General features: G+C 52.5%; 1 long non-coding RNA gene across 2 annotated transcripts; it reads left to right on the forward strand.

The window, feature by feature from the left end:
* The first annotated feature begins 11,889 nt into the window (after positions 1-11,889).
* Positions 11,890-22,130, forward strand: LOC108506572. 2 transcript variants are annotated; one of them, XR_001877799.1, is made up of 5 exons: positions 11,920-12,001; positions 13,852-13,912; positions 20,069-20,147; positions 20,808-20,927; positions 21,181-22,130. It is a non-coding gene; the product is annotated as an uncharacterized LOC108506572 (long non-coding RNA). The 2 variants fall into 2 exon arrangements; XR_001877800.1 differs by lacking the exon at positions 13,852-13,912 and having other exon boundaries at positions 11,890-12,001.
* Positions 22,131-22,548: the final 418 nt, after the last annotated feature.

Here is a 22,548-nt window from a genome sequence, read left to right on the forward strand (position 1 = left end):
ATGGGCTGGGAACCACAGCGGGGTTGGATCAAGGGTTGGACTGATGATCTCAGAGTTCTTTTCCAACCCGGCTGATCCTCTGATTCTATCATTCTGTGGTGGCTGCTCTGGAAAAGTTCGGCCTTAATGCTTGGAAATCTCTAGCAGAAATCCTTGTCAGCAGAAAGCCTGGGTCTGACCCGTCCTGTGTGCTGGACTCTTCCCCCTCAGCTTCCAAAGATGAGGCAGGAGGGGTTGGAGAGACAGAGCTGCACCTGGCAAACACCCCTTTTTTTCCCTGCTCAGGACACAGGCAGCCTCCACCCAGCAGGGCCACAGAGCAGTGTCTCCTGCCAGCATTAAGCACACACAGAAATAGCAGGTGAGAGCAGCTCCCCTCGAGCAGCACCAGCCGAGATTGCTGAGAAAAGAACTTCACTCCTTCCTTTCTGGGTCCTGCTGCTGCACCGGGGGCCGGGCAGGATATCAGCCAGCCGTGCACCGGCTCATGTTTTCCAGAGCCCCCAGCCCCAGCAGCCAGGTCCTGCTCTCTCAGGTTGCCAGGTTAGGCAGGCAGCCCTCTAATGGTGCTGGGTGAGCAGAGGGCACGGAGCAGCACTTTATCACCACTTCATCCCCTCCCCTGAGGGTTCCCATCCATGGAGGCTCCGGCCGGGATGCTGCCGGTGGCAGCTTGGCACTAATCAACCCCGAGGCAGAAGGTGGAAACTTTCTGCTTGCAGCCACTTAGTTTCATTAGAAGCATCAAAAGAGAAAACAGGGCCTCAGGTGGGGCAGGGAGATGCAAGGGGTGGGGGAGAGGGGCTTTGCAGCCTGGTTTTTATGTGGGTTTTAGCAGGGCAGCTTCAGCTGGAGGGGAGAGGAGAGAGGGGCAGAGGCAGCCCAGGGCTGGGGCCTGTCACCCCCTGCTCAGAGCTGGCTGGAGATCAGGCTCAGGAAAACCTGCTCCATTTCACAACACCAGAAATAGTCTGAGCAGAAGCCCCAACCCTGCCCCACACTCCCTCCTTGCCTCACTTCCCCTTCTGCAAAAATTTTGTCTGAATTTCTTTTCAGTTCCCTCGTGCACTAGAAATTTTATCCCCTTTTCCCAGCGCTCCGTTCCAGGGTTTATTATCCCCATCACTGTGAAGAATTTCCCCTCGTGTCTGGCCCAGAGTCTTCCTCGTTCAACACAAACATGATGCTGTTCAGAGGTGGAATATTAAGAGCTGGAATTGCTGCCTAATAACGTATTGATTTCAGTGTGAGCTGAGCTCAATGAGAGGAGTCTGCCCGGCCTTGCTCCATCCCCCTGGTGCCCCAGGAGAGTGTTTGGTGTGAGACTAAAATGCCTCTGTAAGTGCCTCTCAGCTCCCTGCTCACTGAGAGCTGCTCTGCACAGACACTCTGGATCAGGCCTGGAGTCACATTTCCTTTTGGCAGGAGGGGTTTTATCAGCCCCAGACTCCCTGGGCAGCATGAACTGTGTGGCTTTAGGTTCTCCTGAGCGGGACTGACAGCCCAGCCAGGCAGGAATTCTGCCACCAGCAGCACCACCTACCCCTCACCTCCCACTTCACTCGTGTCCTCACCCAAGAGCAGGAATAAACTCGACTGCTCACCTCTAAACCTGATTTCCCTGCTTAGATCTTTCACTAAGGCACCTCAAATAAAGCAACACGTGCAGGAGTTGGACTCAATGATCCCTGTGGGTCCCTTCCAACTCAGATATTCCACGTTCTGTGCACCCTGGTGGCTCTGGGAGGGTTTTGGGAGGGGACAGAGCTGTGCACAGCTGGCAGGCAGGTAGTGCTGGGGGTTTGCTCACTGCCCAGGGGCAGCAGCTGGGATCTGGAATCAGAGAAGATCCATCATTTGGTTCCTGTCTCTGGTTAATTCTGCCCCACATTATGTCCAGATCTCAATCCAGCTCCCCCTCCTCTATGGGCAGCAGCATCTCCACCCTTCTTTCCAGCCTGGGAAAGGGATCTCTGTGGCTCAGAGGGGATGTCACAGGTCCTGAAGGCCAACATTTGCCTCTCTGGTTCTCCCTGTGCCTGCAGCAGCTTTCCCTGAGGTGGCACAGGAGAGCTGTGGGGTTGGTGAGGGCTGTGACACAGGATTGAATCCTGTTGAACCAGGGTTACTTTAACAGGAGACAGAGCTCAGAGAGGGGTTGTAAATCCTGCAGCAGCTCCTGGACCCACCAGTGACCCTGGCCAGCTCCTCTTGCCTTTGTATTTCTCTTTGCCCTGTAGGAAAGCAGGGATCTGCAGCCAGGGAGCAGCAGCTCTTTCCACAAATGAGGCAGGAAAAAGCAGCCAGAGGAACAGATCCCAGATTCCTCAAGCACCACTCGTGAAAAAAGCATTGCCTCTTGTTCCTGTTCTGTGGACATGGATGTTCTATTATTCCCACATGGATGAGCAGCTGTTTTCAGGGGAGCTCCTGTCCCTCTTTGTTTGTTAGCCTTGGAGGTTTCAGCAGGAATAACCATGTTTGGAGCCCCCTGCTCTGTTCTCCAGCAGGAATAACCGTGTTTGGAGATCCCTGCCCTGTTCTCCAGCAGGAATAACCATGTTTGGAGCCCCCTGCCCTGTTCTCCAGTGGGAATTATCGTGTTTGGAGCCCCCTGCCCTGTTCTCCAGCAGGAATAACCGTGTTTGGAGCCCCCTGCTCTGTTCTCCAGCAGGAAAAACTCTTTGGAGCCACCTGCCCCGTTCTCCAGCAGGAATAACCATGTTTGCAGCCCCCTGCCCTGTTCTCCAGTGGGAATTATCGTGTTTGGAGCCCCCTGCCCTGTTGTCCAGCAGGAATAACCGTGTTTGCAGCCCCCTGCCCTGTTGTCCAGCAGGAATAACCGTGTTTGGAGCCCCCTGCTCAGTTCTCCAGCAGGAAAAACTCTCTTTGGAGCCCCCTGCCCTGTTCTCCAGCAGGAATAACCACATTTGGAGATCCCTGCCCTGTTCTTCAGCAAGAATAACCATGTTTGGAGCCCTCTACCCTATTCTCCAGTGGGAATAACCGTGTTTGGAGCCTCCTGCCCTGTTCTCCAGAAGGAATAACCGTGTTTGCAGCCCCCTGCCCTGTTGTCCAGCGGGCTCTCGCTGGGATGGAGAGGAGCAGGGACAGGGAGCGCGGCAGCCAGGAGGTGGAGCAGCTCGGCTCCTCAGCGAGGAGCAGCGGGGTAGGGAGAGAACCCCCGGCCCTCAGCAGGGCTCTTCTCCCTGATGGAGCAGCTGCGGCCGCTGCTTTCCGTGTGTTTGTGCAGAAGCAAAAGGACTCCCCGGTCTGGGGACGCGGGGCCTTTCATTTTCTTCAAGGGCTCTCGAGGCAGAGCTCATTGTGCCCGCTCGGAATGAATCCTGCCCGGCCCCAGCCTGCTCGTGGACTCCCCGTGCTGGAGGTCAAGCCATGCCTTCCATCTCCTTGCCCTCTCTCCGGGACAACGGATACCCCGGGATGGAGCCGCACGGACAGCCGGGGGCTGATCCCAATGAAGGACACACGGGCCCGGTTTGGAGCCTCCAGGAGTGGGATTCTCCAAGTCTCCCAGCAGCAGCTGCTGCCTGACAGCTCTGTCCCGTTCCCTGGTGCACATCCCTGTCCCCCCCAAGCCCAGGGACCCCCTGTGTGCCCCAGGAGCAGGAAGGGCTGTTCTGTTTGGGGCTCCCTCAGGGCTGCTGGCACAACAGAGCTGTTCTGGTGCTGGCTGAGCACTCGGCATCGGAGCTCTCGTGTGGTTGGAGCCCATTTTTGTTGGTTTTTTTTTTTTTTTTTTTTTTCAAGAATGAAAACAGTGGATTAATGAGCTGCTTGTGGCTAATGTGCAGGGTTTCTCAGAACTGCTGCTATTAGAGCCCAGCATCATGTAGGAGGTAAATGGCAGCACATGGTGAATAAAGCAGTGATATAATAGGTTTAAGTAGTCCATTTCCCTTTGGAGTGTTACTGATAACAGGCCCAAATGCATACAAGACCATTCCCCTAATGAATAAGACCACGCTCTCTGGCAGAGCACACGCTGCAGCTCCTCACAAGGGGTTTATTTTTCACCATTTTCATCCAAAACAAGGCTCGGGTGTTTGAGCTGGAGCGTGGGGTGCACGGAGGGGAGGACAGACAGAGGGGAAGAGAAGAGCAGAGGAGAAGAAAGATGGAGGGGAGGAGGAGGTGGGGAGGAGAAATGGAGAAGGGACATGGATAAATGCAGGACAGGCACGTTGTGGTTTGGATCTGGTCTCCAGGAACCCCGACAAGAGGAACTCAGACACACCAGCAACAATTGCTGGAATTTGATCTTGTCTGTTGGAATCACAGAATCACAGAATCAACCCAGTAGGAAAAGACCTCCAAGATCATCAATCGAACCCTTGATCCAACCCCGCTGTGGTTCCCAGCCCATGGCACTGATGCCACATCCAGTCTGTCCTCAGAGGAGTTTCTCAGAACTCACCTCTCCCTGTGCTCACTCATCCTGCTCCAGCTGAACCTCTCAGGGTGTTGGAGATGCTCCACACCGACCCCCCTGCCTGGGAGAGCAGGATTTGCCTCTACACCTTCCCTCATACACAGTTTGCTTTTCTCCTCAGGTGGGCACGTGGGGCAGCAGCACCTGAAAAATCCCTTCAGAGCACCATGACCACGAGTTTTCTGACTTTGCCTGGTGAGATCTGAATTGGATGTCTTGCCACACAGCAATATGTACTGTTGGGGCAAAAAAGCCCTGCTTTCATCACCCTCCTCTGGAATCTCCGTGCAGGGGGGACACTGGGGTCATATCCAGTGTCAAATAACCCCAAACTGACTGCTGGAGGTGAGTTCCATGGAGGTGTAATTCTGTTAGGATTTAGGGGCAACAGCATCTCATTTGCAGCAGAATTAATCAGAATCACAGAGTTGTAGGATCACAGAATGGTTTGGGAAGGGACCTTAAAGCTCATCTCGTTCCAACCTTCCACGGGCAGGGACAACTTCCACTGGATGAGGATCCCTGAGGATCAGGGTTACTGAATGATTGGTTTTGAAGATCCCTCTGAAAGCCAAAATTGGTGATTCTTGATATATTTAGGACTATAAAACCTTCCATGGGCAAGGACAACTTCCACTGGATGAGGATCCCTGAGGATCAAGGTTACTGAATGATCGGTTTTGAAGATCCCTCTGAAAGCCAAAATTGGTGATTCTCAATATGTTTAGGGCTATAAAATCTGACTGATCCACAGCAGACACATTCTCATCCCAGTGTTCTGACCCAGGATGCAGGCAGAGGAGGATCCTCAGGACAGGTTATGAGGGTGTATAAAAGAATAAGGCTTCTCCCACCTGGAGTTTTGTAGCTTCCAGCCATCTGCGGGGATGTTGCATCCAAACTATTAAGTTTAACCGCCACTGATAGACCAAACCTCCATAACCTCATCTAAAACCTTTTGAACCTATTTGTATTTTCAGGCTACGAGATATCCTGTGGCAAAGGAGCCCCACAATCGAATTATGTGCTGTGTGAAAAAGTGATCCTTCCCGGCCGTTTTAAACCGGCCCCGTAATTTCACCGGGGCGCCGACTCCTCGTGCTGGGAGAAACAGCATCTAAAATACCTGAGGGACACAGAATCCCAAGTTTTATTGGGAGGGCATGTGATTTTGACTCCTAAGTGTTAAAACCGCTCGTGAAAACGGAGCACAGGTTCTGCTTTTGATGCTTATGAAAACACCGCCTCCAGTGCTCTTGTTTGCTCTTCAGCTTGTTTTTATTTGTTTTGTTTTTTTTTTCCCTTAACCTCCCCTCACGAGCTGCTCTAGTCCCTGACAGACCCAGCTCTCAAGCCCCTTGTTTACTCTGTTTGCACGGGCTTTATTTTCACAATATTCTCCCTTTAAGTGCTGCGGCAGCCGGGAGGCTCCGGCGGGAGCACAAACCCCGCCAAGGACAGGCACGTTCCTCGGAGCGACCTCTTTGTCCTCATTATGTTTGTGATGGTCTCAGTGTCACCAGTTCAAGCACATGCACAGGGGGGTTTAATACGAGCCCGGGATAAAGGCAGGGAGAGATATTCCCGCTCCCCCGAGGCTGGAGCTGCTCCTCGGCTGTGCCTTTGGCAGACACCTCATTAAAAGGGGGTTATTGCACACAAACATCCCCGCGTCCTTTGGCAGGCGCTGCTGCTGCTCACATGTGTCACCTGAGTGTGGTGACAGAGAGCTCACCCTGCCACCAGCGGGGCTGATTTCCCTCAGACCTTGACTCTAACGAGCTGCTGTTCATTCCTAGCCTTTCCTGCCCTTTCCGGAGTTGCACTTTCCCCGTGCCTCGTTAACTTGCTCTGCCTTTCGTGCAGTTCTGGTGGTGCCTCCAGCTGCCAGAATGAAAGCTGACATTGCCCCAACCAAAACCAGGACACTCCTCTTGCTTAATCCTTGGAGCTTAGTGCAAATAACGTTTCTCCTCGGCCGGATACACCTCCTGCATCAAACATCGTGTTCTGATGGAAAACTGAGTTAAGAGGCAGAGGAACCAGGCTCTTTGAACCTTTCTCTCCCCATCACATAAATGATCTAGTGGAAGGTTCCTTGCCTGTGGCAGGGGTTGGAACTGGATGATCTTTAAGGTCCCTTCCAGCCCAAACCCTCCTGTGATTATATGATTCTAAATCCAGTTTGGCACATAAAGCCACTCACACCTTTTATTCCTGCGGGCACAGGCTGTAGTCTGGAAGATTAGATAAAAGATAGTGGAAAAGCATCTCCTGAAAGCAGTTTGATGCAAAGAGTTAGCCAGGCTGGGAAAAAAAGAGCGAGACTTTGGGAGGTGAGGGGTGTGAGGAAATGTTTGAGCCATGTTTCCCTGGATATTTGTGTCCTTCAGCAACGCCAACAGTTGTGTCACAGGGGACAAATCAATGTTGCTCTACAAAGGTCGGTGGCATGGAGCTGACTGCAGGCTCAGGTGTGTGAGGGATGGGAATGGAAGGTCTCCTGGCGCAGCACTGACAATCTCTCGTTGTGGCTGACACTTATCCCTTGACCAACCAAACCAGAGCAGCATTAACGAGCTTGGGAAGGTGCTGTGGGAGCGGACAGTGCACACCCCCCCCCCCATCTTCCTCCAGCACAGGGAAAGGGAAAAGAGGAAGGACTTGCTGGAGCGTTTGGAAGGTGGGTGTTGCAGAGCAGAGCTGCTGCCAAGCCAACTGTGTTCGCAGGTTCAGGGAATTGGTTTTTCCTGCCAAGAGCTGCTGGCCTGGGCACTGGGTACAGCACATGTGAGACAGCGTGGGAGGAAGAGGAGAAGGGATGAGGGGCTGCACAGCAGCACCAGTCCCTGCTGGGGGTGTTGGGGTGCTGGTGGACAGGGGATGCACATCCCTGGGTGCAGGCACAGCGAGGGTGGGGAGAGGTGCATCACCAGCTGTGTGCTCAGGGCGAGTGGGAATGGGAGTGTGTGTGCCCAGAAACGAGGGTGGCACTTGGCCCTGCCTTTGGCAGGACGCTCTGCTGTCTCTGCTGGGTCTTGTCTGCAGACAAGCAGTGCCTCTGCTCAGGCTGTTTTCTCCAAAGCCAGGAAGAGTGGTACCCACCCGACTGCCACCCGCCCTGGGTGGTGCTCACGTCAGGGTGCACACAAGGAAGAAATATGTCAGGGTGAGGATGGGGAATCACTGGCAAAGGTTTTCCAGAGAGGTGGTAGATGCCCCAACCCTGGAAACACTTGAGGGCAGGTTGGATGGGGCTTTGAGGAACCTGATCTAATTAAAGACGTTCCTGCCCATGGCAGGGGGGTTGGAACAGGTCCTTTCCAACCCGAAGCATTCTGTGATTCTCTGTCCTGGAGCCACCTCCTGCCACGTTCAGAGCTGTGGTTGGGAGTGTTTGCACCCCATGGAGCTTTGCAGGGGCTGCCCGTGCCTCAGTTTCCCTTTGCACCGAAAGAAGGTTTATGGGTAGATTTTGGCAGCGATCAATGGTCTTAGAGACCTTTTCCCAGCTCGAACACGCCTCTGACTCTGTGGTCTGTGTGCAAACCAGCAGGAATCGCGGGCAGGAGGGGTGTGAGTGTGCAGTGCCCAGAGGGAGATGCCCGCAGGGGGCAGGACGTGGGGAGGGAGGTGTGAGGAGCTGCCGGGGGTGCGTGGAAGCCGCCACGCCCGCGTGTGGGCAGCGCTCCAGCTGCGCGTGCAGGGAGAGGGATTTTGGGGGAGGGACAGGAGATTGGTGGACGCGGGAACCCTGTGCCAGTCCACGAAGGGAGGCTGGAGCCGGGAGCGCAGCGGTGGAAAGCGCCCTGGGGGACCGGACCGAGGTCTTTGCGGTTAAAAGAGAGTTTTAAACACACCTCGGCAAAGGGGTCTCAAACGTGTGCTGGGGCTCCTCCGGGAGGAGGAGAATCCCCGGGGGTTGGGAGCGTGTCTGCGCTCGCCCGGGGCTGTTGTTTTGTTTGGGATGCGGTTTGGGTTGGATGCGGGGGGTGGGATCGTGCCCGAGCGTGGGCTGGGATAGCTGTGGGAGGGTGCACAGGGAGGGCTGAGCCCGCGGCTCGGCGATCCCACAGGATCCGTCCGAGCCGCTCCGTCCCTAAATTCCACGCGGGTGCTCCTATTTTTCGGGTGTTCCTCCGCGCGCCTTCGCTCCCGCCTCCCGCCCGGCCCTCGGAGCCGAAGCGCGGCTCTCCCGCGCTTGTGGAGGAGCATCGGCGGGAGAAGGAGCGGTTCCCTTGGAAACCTCTGGATGCCCAGCAACAAGTCGCTGGCAGCTGCCATGTGACCAGGTGCATTAATCAGCCGTGTTGTACGAATCAGGTCAGATGGGGCCAAAGTCCAGCGCGCTCCCCCTTCGCTCCGTCGCTAATTACCGAGCCCAGAGGGCTGCTCCGAGGAGGGGGTGGAAAACAACCCGGAGTGATTCGATCAAACGGTGACCTTTCCTGTTGTGGCTTCTAAGTTCATGTCAGACTTCCTCCGTGAAAAGAAATCTCTCTCATCCCCTCTCCCACGAATCTCGGATGCAAATGAGTGAGGCAGAGGAGTCTCCCGAGGTGGGAAAGCCGGAGGGAATGAATGTGCAGTGGACACAGAGAGTTTTCAGGTCTCTACTCGCAATAAGCCCAATATTTCAAATGCATCTTTGGAATGAGTAGCTCAGGCTTGAGACACTTTGGGCTGGACAGGCAAAACTCATGTTCACGATTTGGATCCCTCTGAAAATCATGTTTCTGAAATTTCAACTGAATTTGCTGGCCAAAATGACTTTGCTGGCCAAAATGACTTTTCCCAGATGTCACCCAGAGGACTTGAATCCAAGGTGCTCCCTAACAGCCCTCAGAGAAGAGGCTGCAGCTCTCAGGAGAACAGCAGTGCCTGCACTAATCTCACCCCTTGTGAACTGCTGTAAAATGGCTGTTCTTTGTAGAGACAAGAATTGGAACTATGGACAGGCTGGGAGAGCTGGGGGGGTTCACCTGGAGAAGGGAAAGCTCCAGGGAGACCTGAGAGCCCCTTCCAGGGCCTAAAGGGGCTCCAAGAGATCTGGAGAGGACTTTGGACAGGGAGCAGGAGGGACAGGACAGGGAGAATGGCTTCCCACTGCCAGAAGGCAGGGAGAGATGGGATATTGAGATGAAATTCTTCCCTGTGAGGGTGGTGAGGCCCTGGCACAGGTTGCCCAGAGAAGCTGTGGACACCTGCCCTGTGCCTGGAAGTGTCCAAGGCCAGGTTGGAGCAACCTGGGCTAGTGGAAGGTGTCCCTACCCATGGCACAGGTTGGCACTGGATGGGCTTTAATGAAACCATCCTCTGATTTTATGTTCTATGACAAACAGCTGGAGGGTTTATTCTCCATCATCCCTCGTGGCCCATTTCTTTAACCTCAGCAGGGCCTTTCTCCATTTGACTTGGGTTTCAGAGGCTGAAAGGCCACACTGACACTGAACTGAGAGCAAATTGGGAGAGTCCTGGTGAGCACACGAGGGAAAGGGAAAACTGAGGATGAAGGGACCCAGCTGGGGTAACAAGAGCCAGGAGCACTGAGTGCTGCCTTTCCCTCACTCTGGCCTTCCTTTCTAGTGGGATCTTCTAAGGGGATTATGTCCCCAAGCCTCACTGCCCTTTGAGGTGCATTGTGGAGGGACTTGGGCACCCTCAGCTTTTCCCACAAGATGTTGTTTGCAGCTTCAGCTTTCCCCCAAACTCCTGCTTTGCCAGGACAAAGCCAAGAGCAAGAGCTTCCAGGTTTGGCTCCTGAATGAAAATCCCTCCAAGGCCAGGCACTAACAAGGCTGTGACATCTCCTTTTACCTGAACACCAGCCCACGTTCTCTGTGTTGTGACTAATGCAGCTCAGGGTCAGTGGGTGCTGCCAGTGCCATCCCCTCCTTCAGGGGCCGTCACTGATTTGTGTCACACACAGGGACATTCTGCTCAAACCCAGCTTTTACCTCAGGCAACAGCAACAGGTTCTGGGCTGGTGGGAGCCAGGCCAAGGATTTGGCCCATCATCCATGATTGGCATGGAAAACAAACGAACAGAAAGAGTTGGAAACAGAGCACCTGGTTTGATTCTAATTGTGCTGTAATTTGAATAGCAGCCAGTGCCACTTGAAAATAGGCTCCTTCAGGTCATCTGCTCTTATTCACAGGGCTTTGGAGCCTCATATTTTCCTGCAGAAGATCCATCCCAAACCAGACCTGAATGTGGGTCTCAAGTATTACCCACACCGAGCCTTTAACTCTGGACCATTTTGATTTCTGTCTAATTAATGTTGCAAACAATTATTGCTTTTCCTTTGGTATCAGATGATAACACATCCCGTGCATGGGACATGTCAGAAGACAAAGCTTTACCCCAGCTGATCATTTAGGATAATTTAGGATAATTTAGTCTTGAAGAATTGATGTCTGCAGCCTGTGTGTTTGCCATCTAAGAGGCACAACACAAACCCATCCCAGCTGAAGAAGGCATTTGGGAATACATTTGTTTTCCCTGGGGAGTGCTGTGCTCTCGAGCTGTCTGACCTCCTTGCTCTGGGAACGGGAGAGATCCACCTGGATTCCAGGTCCTCAGATCAGGGCTGCCCGTCAGCTCGGTGCCTCCGGGAAGAAACGGAGGGTTGGGGGTTGTGCACGCTCCAAAAACAGGATGGAAAAGGCTGGGAATTCAGGGTGAAGCTTGGCTCGTCCACTGGGCTGGGAAATCAGAGCCCGCCAGGCCGAGGGAAAGGACCCCCAGCGGCGGAAAGAACGGCCCGGGGGGGTTTGATCCTGGGAAACGCGGAGCCACTGACCCCCGCGAAGCATCCCCTCCTCGCTCAGAGCGGAGCACGGCCCGAGCCGGGTGGGCTCTCCCGGTGGGCTTTCCCCCCTCCCGGACAGAGCTCCGAGCGCCCTTGCCGTCCGCTGCCCCGTTTCCAGGGGCTCCGTGCCCCCCGGACAGACCTGTTGCTGTCCCCCCTGGCCGCCGAGCCGCCGGCAGAGGCTGTCGGAGCGAAGCGCGGGCGGGTCCATGATGTAATGCTGCCGCAGCTGCCCCGACAGCCGCTCCCGTTGGCCGAGCCCGACAGTCCCCGCCCGGCCGCTCCTCCCGCCACCCCCCCGGCGGCCCCATAAAAGCCCCGAGGCAGAGGCAGGGCAGCTTCCCCGGCCCCTCCGCCGCGCAGGTGACCCAGCGCCAGGTGAGCCCCGCGGGGGCACCTGTGGAGCCCGTCCCGCCTCTGCCGGCGGCTCCTCGGGCACCGGGACCGCGGGGGACGCTCGGGGGACGCTCGGGGGACGCTCGGGGGACGGGTCCGGCCTCCCCCGGCCCTGGCTCTGGGGCCGAGGGGGTTCCTGGCCGTATCCCGGAGGGATCCCGGCAGGATGCCGCCATCAGCACCACGGACAGCGCCCGGCGGCGCCTCCGGGGCAGGGCTGGACCGGGACACGACCCGGGCATCCCTGACCGGGCACCGGGCACCGGCACCCGCCCGGACCCTCCCCGGAGATCAACGGCAGGTCCCCGAGGCGACGCTGGACTGTTCCCGGGCCAGGGAGGTGAGTCCAGCCCCGGAGGGGTCTCTGCGGGAGAGGGAAGGCAGGAGAGCGGGACAAGGGAGCGGCACAGCTCGGCCCGCTGCCCGCGGGTGCCCGGTGCCAGGGCAGGGATGCCCGGGGCGCGTCCCGGTCCTTTTCCCGGGCAGGGACACACGAGGGTCGGGAGATCACCCCGAGCACCCGGGAGGCAGTTTGGGGTCTGGCCAAGAGCCAAGGGCTGGCTGAGGTGGGACACTGGGATGGGTGGGATGGACTGGGACTGATGCAGACGCCTTTTCCAAACATCCCAGCCCAGGTGGGACACACTCACAGCCCGGGGGAGGGCAGGGAATAAAACCACTTGGAAAGCCGGGAATGATCGTACGAATCCAAATGTAACCTGCACCTGCTCGACATCAAAGCTTTGTGTTGGAAACCCCCAAAATCCTTGTTTTGAAAGTGTGGCTGACTGGTGGTTCGTGTGTAAAGTTGTTCTTAATATTCCCTAGTTTGTAGGAGAAACGGGATATTTCGCCAAGGTGCTTTGGGGAGCCAATGCTTCAGTGAACAGCTATTTGAAAATGTTTTTCCTCCATGGTTGGTTCTCCCTGAGTACTCAAAATTTGCCTTGATGTGGTGGTACACTTTGGGTCTGTTGACAGATTGTGTTATATTAAAGTGCTCAATGGCTAAATTGGATTTTTTCCCCAAAATGTTCTTCTCCAAAAAAAAAATAAAAATAAAAATAATTAAAAGCAAGAGGGATCAAATTAAACAAAGTGTTTTGTTTGCTTGGTTTGGGTGGTTTTTTGATTTTTTTCCTTTTCTTTTATTTTGACAAAATTAAAATAACAAAGTATTCAACTCTGTCTTGAGCTGAAATAAAACATTTTTTCCTCTTTTGGATTATTAAACCAAGGATCTAATAGAGAAAATAGAAAAGCTAAAATGTTGAAGTGTTGGAGCACTTTGGAAATGGAGCATTTCACAGAGCTATTGTCAGCTGAAGGGATTTGCTGCATTTGTTTTAGCTCCATTTTTGGAAGCTGAGGTTCACTAAACGAATCCCTGTTCCCTGGAAATTCTCCCCCAGCCCTGCTGAACGTGGGTTTGAACACTTTGCTGAGCAGAGGCTCAACAAGGTGATTTAATCCAGGCTCAGCCTGGCCCCATCTCCTGTCTTTACACCTGGATTTTTCCTGAGTAATGTTGGCCTCTGAGAGGAAATGGAAACAAGCTGTTCTCCATTTTAAGGAAACTCCTATTTGCTGTTTCAGAATTAAATATCTGGGGGGGGGGAAAAAGAAAAGAAGAAAAACACTTGAAAAGAGGGCTTGAACATCCACACGGCCTTCAAAGACATATTATAGACATTGAAAAAAACTATGGAGTGGAAACGCTTCCCTATGGAATTTGAGTGGAGAGATATCTTTGTTATCTCTCTGTAAATCTCTTTAATATCTCCCATCAGTTCTCTGTGCACAGTGACTCTGATCTGTCCTAAATCTGAGGGTCAGTTTGGGCAGTGCCTTGTCTCTTCCAGCACCAATATCAGGCATTTTTCCCTTTGAAGTTCAGCTGTAAAATAAGGGAGGGGGGAAAATCACGTTCTTTGCTCCCAAACAGAAGAAGCCAGAAAATTATATTGCACCAAATACCTATTCTTGCTTTTATGGGTTTATTCCTCATTCTGGGAAATCTCCTAATCAAATCTCATATTTAATATAAAAAATAGGAGGGCAGATGATATCATATCCTCGAAGCTAACTAAATTTGGTGTTGTTCAGAGCATTGCTTGATCAAAGTTACACTTCCATTCATTCAGGGCATATTTTGTCACTTCTTTATTTTTCACTGGCCATTTTCTGTAGATGTCATGAGTGGATCCAACCCTGTCCCTGACAGAGGTCTCTGAAGAACAGGGGATTCAGGGTAAGGTCTGATCTAAATTCAATTTAATTCCTGACCCTTTAAGTACTTAATAAAACGACTAAACTGGAAATCAGTCTGTCAGGCTGGTCCCACCTCATCTGTTGGAAGGAAACACTGGAAGTTTTGTAGGAAATAAACACCCTGTAGATTTTTGTTGGCTCAAATCAAATAGAAATAACCCCAGGATCCTCCTCCCCTTCTCCTGCTCCCCGCAGACAGACAGTGTTCCAGCCTCCAGGCTCTGTGTGCCTTGCACAAATATTTGTCTGTGTGCAATCGTGGCACCTGGTAGTAGCTGGGAGACTGGGAGGTGCTTGGGAATCTCAGCAGGAAAAGGGGAGTGGGTTTGAGACTCCAGATCTGCGGCAGCTTTTGAGCTCGGATGGACACGGTGAGGTCGTTCTGCCTCGGGCAGAGACTCCTTCTGCCCCACACTCCTGCTGCAGGGGCTTGTTCAGGGCCCAAACAGGAGCTGAAGGGACTCTGAGCCAAGAATTTGGCTTCTCTGCTTGCCCAAATCCCAGAATGGTTGGGGTTGGAAAGACCTTAAAGCTCATCTCATCCCACCCCCTGCCATGGGCAGGGACATCTCCCACTATCCCAGGTTGCTCCAACCTGGCCTGGGACACTCCCAGGGCTGGGGCAGCCACAGCTTCTCTGGGAAATCCATCCCAGTCCCTCCCCACCCTCACAGCCAAGAATTCCTTCCCAATATCCCATCTAAATTTCCCCTCTTTCAGTTTGAAGCCATTCCCCTTGTCCTGGCACTCCAGGCCCTTGTAAATAGTCTCTCACTGTGGATCAACGGGAGTTGTCTCTGTTGAGTTACTGAATTCAACCCCCTCCAGGAAAGCAAAAGGAATAAACCTCCCATGGAGCCACCCTGAGGCCCAGAAAGGGACTCAAAGCAGAGAAGTGATGGAAAGCAGGTGATAAAATTGATGTAGGTGTTCCCCCGAGGGCTGTTGGGATCCGTGTGTGGCCTCAAAGTTTGTCATTATTTAACAGCTTGCTAAAATTGAGTGAGTTTAGAACAAACCCAGTGCTGTGGTGGGGTTTGTAAAACAAGTCAGCACACACCTCACCTGAAAATGAGTAGGAGTGGGGTTCTAAATTAATTGGTAAATCCTATTAAAATGAGCTGTCTTTAAATGCTGAGGTGTCTTTCTAAACTGTGTCCTTACTAAAACAGGTGCTGGGATATTAATGTAATAAAATCTCCTAAATTTCAGCCTGGAGACAAAACCAGAAAAGAAAAGAAAAAAAAAAAGCTCAGGAACAGCTAATACAATATTCAATATTGATCTTTGTGTTTGAGTATCCCAAGGCTTCCCAGGATATCTGGAGCCTTCAGCACTGGCTGAGATTAAGAGGAATTGCCCTCCCAGCAGCTCTGAAAGCTCAGGCTGGACATGCACTACCCTGACTCCTGCACCCAGAAATACCCAGCCTAAGCCCCTGAACCAGCTCAGCCCTGTAGTTTGACCCTGCAACAGGAAAAAACCCTTTATTTCCACATTTTTGTTGGACTCAGCAGAGCCTTGAGCTGTCCCAGAGCCCAGGGCTCCTCACTGCCCGTGCAGGAATTGGGCCTTTCCCGTCCTGCACTCACACCCTGACTCCAGGAGCCCTTGTTTACAGAGGCCAGATGGCTCCTGCCAGTGGCCATTGTGCCCTTCCTGGGGCATAACTGGGATAACCAGGAGGGATTTTTTAGTTTCCCCTCGTTTACAAGCAGAGTTTCCAAACGGACACAGCTCCGGGTGCAGCAGCGGCCGAGGGTCAACACCGAGGTGTTGGCTCTGAGCTGGAAGGGAGGCTCTACCAAGGATTTTTCCATGGTTGCTGATGGATGAGGGGAGGAGCTGGGTGTGATTCTGGTTTTGGGACTCAGGCTGAGGGGCTTAGGAAGTGCAAAGAATGGATATTTCCTGGCACAGCCTGTGGCTCTGCAGGTGACGGTGCAGAAAGCCTGCAAGGCCTCCGTGTCCTACTCAGGGGGAGAACTTTGCCTTCTGATTTATTTTATTTTAGAGACCTACTCAGAAACTCTCACAGTCCAAACCTACAGGAACTCACACAATAGCAGGAAAATACAAGTGCACTTGCACAAACTCCAGCACTGAACTCGCTCAGGAATCAAATGCCACCTAAAGTCAGGCCCCGAGGATTAAAGGATGTTTCCATCAGGTTATGCAAAGATTTTCTCTTTATCCTGTGTTACTTAAGGCTGGGCAGTCTTCCCAAATCATGTTCAGAAGCAGAGCCCCCTCCCCTGTGATTTTTCCAAAGTATTTAGTGTTTTCAGGTGCCCAGCATGACATAGTCCAATTAATCCTGATTTTCAGAGCCCTCTAAGCACCCACCTCTCACAACCACTCCCTTTCAAAGTGTCTCAAACACAAATACAAGGCATCCAAAATTGCTGACTTCTTCTGAAAATCCAGAACTATGATGAACAGTCCCCCTACAAGATTTCAGCCAGCCCAGGTGAAAATTGCATGGATTCAAGCCCCCCAAAATGAGGAGGAATAGTCAGTTCCTGCTCTCGTAGGATGACAATGCACCCAGCCATTAGAGCAGAGTTTCTCTTAAAAAGAAGGAGACAATTGCACCATTCCCAGCAAGAACAAGTGCAAATCTTTCCAGTCCAGCTCACAAAATTATTGATGTTGTGGTCTGTAATTCTGGCTGATCAAATATTCCGTTGTTCTGCCTTGCCAGTCAAATGTTTGTGGAGGAACCAATGCCATGGAGTGATGGAAAATATTTCCTGAGTTCCTCCCCTCAGACAAGGTGTCCCTGTCTGTAAAAAAGGGCTCAGTGCTTTGCAGGCTCATGGATTTAGCAGGAGCAATGGGAATTTCCCTGGAGCAAGGAGAGCAAAGGCCAGTTCAGACAAGTCTTCTCTGAACCGGGAAAGAGCCTCATAGCCTGGAATGTTTAATGAGCTTATTGGTTACAGCTCAAATGTGTTGTTTGGATTTGCTCAGAGGTAATTTATAACCTGAAAGCTGAGGGGACAGAGGGGACAGGAGGACAGTTTCCCCTGCTGCCATGGCCAGGGGCACTGCTGGATGCAGATCCCACCAGGAGCAGGGAGCAGGAGCAGAGCTGTGCCCTCGCAGCTCTGGGAATCACCTGGTTCTGGATGTTCCCAGCTCAGCCTGGTGACAGGAACAAAGACACACCTGGGAGAGGACAGGACTTCTCCTGCTCTGGCTCTGGGAAAAGGTGAGCTGGGAAAAGCCCTGGTTTGAGCAGCTCCTCCTCAGGGAACGGCCCTGCCCGAGGCACAGCGAGAGCCGAGAAACAAACCAGCAAAAGGCAACAGTTTGGCTCATTTTTGCAACCCTAATCTTAAACCTAAACCCACTCCTAAGTCAGGCACCTCAGATCCCTTGTCTGGAAAGATGGACATTGTGTCCTCCTTTTCCAGGGTACCAGAAAACCAAATCCAGTGATATCTGTAAAGCTCTGAAGACCCGAGAGCAAATGGAACCAGAGAACAGAAAAAGGTGATTATCCAGTCAGGTTTGGCCTGGGAGGAAGATTATCCACCTATCTTGCCAGACCTATTTATCATCTTATTTTCTCCTGGCTTAGCTTTTATCACCTTTCTAATCCTCCCCATCTAATTCAGACAACATTTTATTTTAGCACTTCTCAGCACACGCTGACAAAGGTGTGTTTGGAGCTCTGGGCAGGTTTTTTGTGACCCAGTTGAGGGGTTGCAAAGGTGGGTGGAACAATAGTTGCCAGCTAATGAGTTCACAACTTTGAAAAATAAATTAGCTGATTTTTTTTTTTTCCCTAGAAGAGAGGCATTTTGTTTTTCTGCTGGTCTGTCGATGAGGGAATGGATCTGGAAGAACTCCTTTTCCTGAATTTCGGCAGAAAGGAGTTGTTCTGTGTAACATACACTGATCTAAACGTGTATCTATTTATCTATATGTTGTATTCTCTGTGATGTGTGTGTTTGACATACACAAAATGGGGATTTAAGTGGATGTGGTGCCTGAAATAGGTTTCTGGGATGGGAAGTGCTGGGATGCACCACTTGAGTCAAGCAGGACTCGAAGATAAATTGAAGGTGATGATGTTTTTCAGGTCCTGCTCATGATTTGGCCGAACCAAACAATGAAGTTCCAGGGCTTCCAGTCCCTCACAGGGTTCAACAACCAAATCCCAACCAGCCCCCTGCATTTTCCCTTTTCACCCATAACCAAATGGCATTTCCTCCCCCCTTTTGCTGGTGAATAAATCAAGGGCTAAACTTTATCATCCCCGGAGCTGTTTCCTGGAATAGCTGCAAGCGGAGCGCTCGGTGAGGGACAGCCAGGAGGCTGGCAGAGATGATTACCTTCAGGCAGCCTCCGTGGAACCTCCCAGGGTTCCTACAGGCACAGCCTAATGCAGGGCTTAGGATGCTGAACAGCCTCCCATTACAGGGCCGGCCATCTCGGCTCCTCCACGCCGAGAGAGCTCCTTGTTAACATGCACACCGGCGGCTCCGCGGCACAGCGGCGCAGTCGGGGCTCATTAAGGGCAAAATCATTCCAAGGGACGTGGTTTCAGAGAGGAAAGAATTGAATTTCTCTCCGGGTTGGGGGTGAGTCGAGCAGAGCCTGGAGGTTTGGCTCAGGGTCGTGCCGGGAGCTGTCGCAGCCGGAGCTGTGGTGGGGTCACTTCGAGATGCACCCGCAGCACCCATGAGGGGCATGGTAAAATAAATCTGGGGTAAAGGGGTGGATTTAAAGCCTCTGGGAAGAGCAGCTGAGGGGGGAATTGCTCAGGTTCCTGCCACTGCTGAGGGAGGGTCCCTGCCCAGGCCAGCGGTGGCAGAGCAGCCGGGCTGGTTCTGCTCACGCTGCTCCAGACCTGCAAAGCTTTTGAGACCACAAAGGGCTGCTGTGACAAGGAGATCTCAGTCCACTTTAATCAGCAGGTACTAGAAACCCCAAAGAATTATCATTAATTGATACAAATGAGTTGCTGCACAGCTCAAGTGTCAACTTTCTCTTATTGTTTACCAGGCACTGGAACACACAAGATGTCTAATTAGTCATACACTGCAAAAAACCATCTTATTAGCGGGTCCAAGAGGGGAAGGACTAAAAAGCAACAAGGATGAAGCTATCAGGCATCACAGTTTGATTTCTTGTCCTGCATGAAGTGTTCTGGTAGCTCTCATCTCCCACATGTGCCACCACTCCTCAGGAATAACTCTGATGCCTGTTCATTCAAAGCTCGGCTCTATTTTAAAAATCTACTCTCTCTGAAAGGGCTGTCTTTAAAAAAAACCAAAAAATTGTACAGGAAAAGGGACAAAATTGCTCCTCAACAAAGGGGCCTATCAACAGCCTGTCAATAATGTGCCAAAGGCCAGAACCTGCCTTTCAAAGAGGCTCTGAAGCCTCGACGTGTACTTTGAGAGCAATTAAGGGATGTGAGCAACATGATTATTATCTCATGGGTGACATTTTCATCGGCTCTTTGGGAAAAGGGAGAGATGGGCTCGAGATGGCTGTGATCAATGTTCACCCCAGGCCCACAGAAAGGGCAGGAGAACATGTGGTAGATGGGCCTGGAAAGCAAAATGCACAAGGGAAGGAAGGGGGGAGGAAGAGGTGATGGAGACAGAAGGATTTTAAATCTTGGAAGCTGAAAGGATGAGTTACATGAGGAGGAGATGGAGAGGACCTGAGAAATGAGAGTGGGAATGTCAGGAGGGCTGGGAAGGGCAGGAGGGCAGGAGTAGGAGAGGAAGGGACTGGGATAAGTGCAGGAAGAAGAGGGGAAGGATTCCAAGAGAGGAGAAAGCCCAGAGAAAGAGTTCCAAACACAGGGAGAAGTCCCTTGTGGGCACATCACTGTGCCTCTTCCTTTTCCCATCCCAGCCGCTGTGCCATCCACCTTCTCATTTTTGGGGTCACAGCTGCACCCAGAGCCCAAGGAAGGAGAGACAGAACATGAGGAGAGATGAAGGATGTCTTAGGGCTGACGTGCCTTTAGGATCACTCTGCTCCTTCCCCAGCATCCTGGATATTCATTAGGGTTGGAAAAGATCTCTAAACTCACTGAGTCCAACCATGAACCATTCCATCAGTGTTGTCCACCCATCCTTCCTTTATCCCTCCTGTCTTCATGCTGCAGGTGCCAGGAAAGCCCCGGGACAGACGGGAGCGCGAGCGGTGCCGGAGGGACACGAGTGGGAGCAGGGACAGGGCTGCAGGTGAGACCCTCAACCACTGTGTGGGGCCCAACACTTGGGATAACGCCCGAGGGATGAGAGGAGCCTGGACACTAACCCAGGAACAGCAGCTGGCTCAGTGCAGGGATGCAGAGGAGCTCAGCCCTGACTATCCCAGGGCCCACACGGTGCTGCCCTTGGCCACGGGCTCTGCAGGAGCCAGACAGATGTTGGACGTGCCCAGCTGTTCTGGGGCTGGGCAAGATGCAAAACACATCTGCAAAAATGCAGATTTGCCTACAGCGTTTGCCCAATTTGCTGAATTGCTTGTTTAGGGGAAACAAACTTCATTTTGGCAGGAGAAAAACGTCGCTTAATTTGCTATAAAACGAAACTCCTTCCCGCGTTTCGTTTCGGGGAAAAATTAGAAATGTCAATGTTGAGCAAAAGAAATGATTTTTTAAAATATTTGGAGATTTTTCCCTGTCCCAAAAGATCCTGTTATATTCCCAGCTCCTCTCTGCATGTATCCAAATTTCTGTGTGCATCTCCACACTCACATCCCGGGCAAACAATTCCAAGCAGCTCCACCAGCCATCAGCTGCTCTGCATTCTCCAGGATTAGCCTTTTGAAGAGGATCTTAATAATCAAAATTATGCTATGTTACCAGTTAAACACTGGGAATAATTCCTCCATCACAGGCAAGCTGTGCTGAAGCCAGGAATGGACTGACAGAGGAATCCCCAGGGCCTCAGCAGGATGCATTAACAGTGTGTCTCTCTGGTGAGCCGTGATGGGAAGAGCACGGAGCAAAAAAGAAGGTAAAGTGGTTCAAAACAACTTGTATTTTCAGAGCCCAGTCTCCCACAGAAATCTTGGGAGATGCTGAGCTCTCCACTTCTTGTTTTGCAAGCAGAAATAACGGCTTAGGAGCCCAGCTGAGACCCCTGGGTTTTACATTTTCTACACTATTTTTCTCCAGCCTCGTTTGCTCTCCTGCTAATTAATCCAGCTAATGGCTGGGTGGTTTTTTGTAACTTCAGCAGCAGTTTCTCCTTTTGTTAACACGAGCAGGGAGAACACGAAGAGCAGGTCTCTCGAAGGATCCAGGCTGACAGCAATATTGCCATCTGAGTGAAGAGAACTCAGACACACATAATCCTCGGGAAAATTCATCTCCACCCTCCCGCAGACCCCGGTGAGAGCCCTTGAAGTGGTAATTAAAGTCTATTGAGTGGCAACTGCACCTGTTTAGAGAGGAGAGCGCGGGTAAGAGGTGCACAAAGGGAGATGAGCAGCACGGGGAGAGGAGCTGCTGGAGGTGGGGAGGAAGGGAGGTGGAAAGAAGGGATGAAAAAAAGAAAAAAGTGTTTGTTGGTTTGCTGAAGTCGATCCGAGCCGATGTGCATTTCCATCCTGCCCTTGATTTGCTCCCTGTGCCCCCTCAGCTCTCACCAGGCTCCCTCCCCGCTCTCACACCCGCTGATGGAAACTCCAGGGGGTTTTCCCCGCCAGCCCCGGCTCTGGTGGTGTAAATCAGCAGAGTTCCACCAAAGTCCTCGAGGACTCAGAGCAGCCCCAGCTCATTCACACCAGTGGCTGCAGACCCGTCCCAGGGAGGCTCATTAGCAGCCCCCCGGCTCCTGGGCTGGCACAGGGATGTGCCAGCGCTTGTCCCTCTGCCCTGGGAGAGAGCACATCCCTCTGTGACAGCCTGAGCCCCCCACTGCAAACCCTACAGCAGCCAGGGCAGGGAATCAGAGGTGTTTCTGGCTTTCTGGCTGAGAGCAGAGGGAGGTGGAAGGGGCTGGAGTGGGGCAATGCCACGTTCCACACCTGCTGGGATTCCTACATCTGTGGCTCCCAAATGTTCTGAGCCAGCGTCACCTCAGCATTCCCAAGGTCTGCAGGTGAAGCCAAGCAAAATGGATTTATTCATAAATTTTTGTTCGTGGATTTTTCCAAGGGCCTGGAAGGACAGGACAAGGAGGAATGGCTTCCTACTGCCAGAGGGCAGGGTTAGATGGGATACTGGGAAGGAATTCTTCCCTGAGAGGGTGGTGAGGCCCTGGCACAGGTTGCCCAGAGTAGCTGTGGCTGCCCCATCCCTGGAAGTGTCCAAGGCCAGGTTGGATGGGGCTTGGAGCAACCTGGGATAGTGGAAGGTGTCCCTGCCCATGGCAGGGGGTGGCACTGGATGATCTCTAAGTTCTCTCCCAACCCAAGCCATTCTGGGATTCCATGATAAGCAACACTGGTAGCTGTGGATTTTTCCATGCCCTTGCAGCCCCCCACTGACCCAAGGACCACCCTCACTGCTGTGGCCAGTGAATTGACACTTTCCAGTCAGACTTGGTGGCCAAATTCTGTGGTACCACAGGGACAGAGCCCTTCTGGCACCTTCAACCCACCAGTGCTGACTGGGGCCACCAGATCACCACC

The sequence above is a fragment of the Lepidothrix coronata genome, unplaced genomic scaffold (genome assembly GCF_001604755.1).
Source record: "Lepidothrix coronata isolate B3197 unplaced genomic scaffold, Lepidothrix_coronata-1.0 Scaffold219, whole genome shotgun sequence".
Classification (NCBI taxonomy): domain Eukaryota; kingdom Metazoa; phylum Chordata; class Aves; order Passeriformes; family Pipridae; genus Lepidothrix; species Lepidothrix coronata.